Source organism: Hordeum vulgare, chromosome 1H, assembly GCF_904849725.1.
Source record: "Hordeum vulgare subsp. vulgare chromosome 1H, MorexV3_pseudomolecules_assembly, whole genome shotgun sequence".
In the NCBI taxonomy this organism is placed as follows: domain Eukaryota; kingdom Viridiplantae; phylum Streptophyta; class Magnoliopsida; order Poales; family Poaceae; genus Hordeum; species Hordeum vulgare.
This window is the reverse complement of record NC_058518.1, coordinates 97,635,890-97,638,615: the sequence shown is the minus strand read 5'-3', so window position 1 is coordinate 97,638,615 and position 2,726 is coordinate 97,635,890.

The following is a 2,726-nucleotide window of genomic DNA, read 5'->3' as shown; positions in this document are numbered from 1 at the left end:
ATATCTGGTCAAATAGTGGTGTTTTCAAGTTTACAAAGCTAAACTTGTCCAATGAAGCTCAAACTTTGTGAAACCCCATGTTTTAGCACCAAACCCAAACCTGTTAAGTTGCAGCACCAGTGGTGGGGTGCAACCCCCTCAAACCACTGTCGAGCACCTTTTGGCAGTTGGGTAAAAGCCCCTTTAACCCATAGCTAAACCCAACCCCTTTGCTCCAAACTCTCAGATTAGGTGGCCAGTATCAATGCCCAACCCCAATCAACTGGCCCCTCACTGGTTCAAAGTGGAAATGACAAAAACCCCAATCTAAGCTTTAGTTCAAAGCTGACAACACTAGTATTCCTTGTGTCCCTTGACCAGCCGAAGCTCCCACGAGACCCAAACGACTAGCCACACTCCCAGCTAGTGCGAGGACATGCTAGACATGTCCAAAGTGCCTCAGAGCGCACCAGCATGCCGTGGCATGCCAAAACTGCGCTCTGGGCACGCTACAGGAGGCCACCAAGGTGGGGGCGGCCCTCTCGGCCAGTTCCAGCCTCCCTCGAGGTGTCCAACCTCTTCCCCGACAACCCCTCTGCGTCGAGCATCCCTCACGGCCCCTCCTCTCCCGCGCTAGAGCTCGTGCGATGCGTGCCTGCTCGCACGAGAACCGGCCCAGGTTGCGTGGCCACAGATGCTCGACTCCTCTCTCTCTCTGTTGCAGATGGTTCTGGTGGTCCAAAACCACGTCCTAAGACCGTGGTTTCGACCCCAGCTCCTCCCTGCACCCCCATGCGCGCCACAGTGAGTCACCGACGCTCCCAAAGCGGCTCACCGTGACGGACCTATTTATAGCCCTCCCCCTCGCACATGCACCCCTCAGATAGCTTCACCACGACAACTAGCACCTCCCTAGCCACCCCAGCAAGCCAGCACAACCCCGGTGCTCGGGATCGACCGAGGCCCCTCCGCCTCGGAGCACCGGTCGATCTCCGGCTACACGACGACTCCTGCGTCCCCCGACCCACCAAACTGATCCCCTCAACCCCAGGAAGCTTTCCCCCAACTCGCCCGAGCATTTCCGTGCCCCTAGCTACCTCCTCGACCACCTCCCGAAACTCCTCCGCCGCGGCCTTCTCGTCACCGGCGAACCCCTGCCTCTCCGTCGTTGTTCCGACCACCAGATGGTAGGCGGCGTCATGCCAAACCCATTCATGTCCTTATTTGGGCTTGAGGACGTCGGCAGCCTCGTCGGCGTGCTCCTCTTCCTCTCTGGCCGGAGGTAGGAGATGACCCCGACAGGTGTGCCCACCTGTCGGTGGACCAGTGTGTAGCAATCTGTATACTTCGTATACTTCTGGTACCTCAAACCTTCTGAAAAATTACGACTGCCTGGGCAAAAGGTATATCAACCAACAGCAAAAAGAATCAACTCAAAAACTCTTTTTGAATAAAAATGAAAAATCATCTCGTGAGCGAAAAGTTTCTGTCTTTTTCCAGCAGGATCAAACAACCATTACCAAGACTAGTCATAAAGGTTTTGCTTGGCTCAAACACAAAAAGAAACACAAAAAACACAATCACAACAAAATTATGATGGTGTGGACGCAACAAAACAGAAAGAAAAATAAATAAATTCATTGGGTTGCCTCCCAACAAGCGCTATTGTTTAACGCCCTTATCTAGGCATTGAGAATTCAATGATGCTCACACAAAAGACAAGAATTGAAGCACAATGAGAGCATCATAAATCATATGAAAATCACATCTAAGTCTAACATACTTCCTATGCATAGGCATTTTATAGGAAAACAAATTATCAAGACAAGCAATAACTGCCAAATGCAAGGAAGAAGAAAGAGACAAGAGCAATCTCAACATAACGAGAGGTGACTTAGTGATATGAAAGTTTCTACCACCATATTTTTCTCTCTCATAATAATTACATGTGGGATCATATTCGAATTCAACAATGTAACTATCACATAGGATATTCTTTTCATGATCCACATGCATGCAAAGTTGACACTCTTCAAAAACAGTGGGATTATCATCAACTATAGTCATGACTTCTCCAAACCCACTTTCAATAATATTGCAAACAACATAATCATCATGAGGCTTAAACAATTTTTCAAGATCATAAGAAAAATCATCACCTCAATCATGATCATTGCAACCAGTAGTGGACATAGAAAACTAGCATCCCCAAGCTTAGGGTTTTGCATATTATTAGCATGATTTTCACTAATAGAATTTATAGTGAAACCATTGCAATCATGCTTTTCATCCAAGGAGCCCTCGTGAATCACTTCATAAATTTCTTCCTCACAATTTTCAGATTCACGCATCTCAAGCAAAACTTCATAACGATAATCTAGTAAGCAAAGCTCACTAGCAATTGGTTCAACATAGTTGGACCTCTTGAAAAGATTAGCAAGTGGATGAGGATCCATATCACTAGATTCTTAGCAAGCGAAGATGCAAGCATTTTGAAGGCACATGGTAACACAAGCAACAGAAAGGCGAACGGAAAAGGCAAACAAAAAAGGCAATTTTTTTTATAAATTTTTGTTTTTCAGAAGTGGGGGAGAGGAAAATGAGAGGCAAAAAAGTAAATGCAAGAGATGAGTTTGCGACACTTACTTGGATGAGTTCTTGACTTGATCCTCCCCGGCAAGGATGCCAGAAATTCTTCTTCTACGGCAACAGACAACAGCGCTAGAAATTGACACGTTGACGGAGAC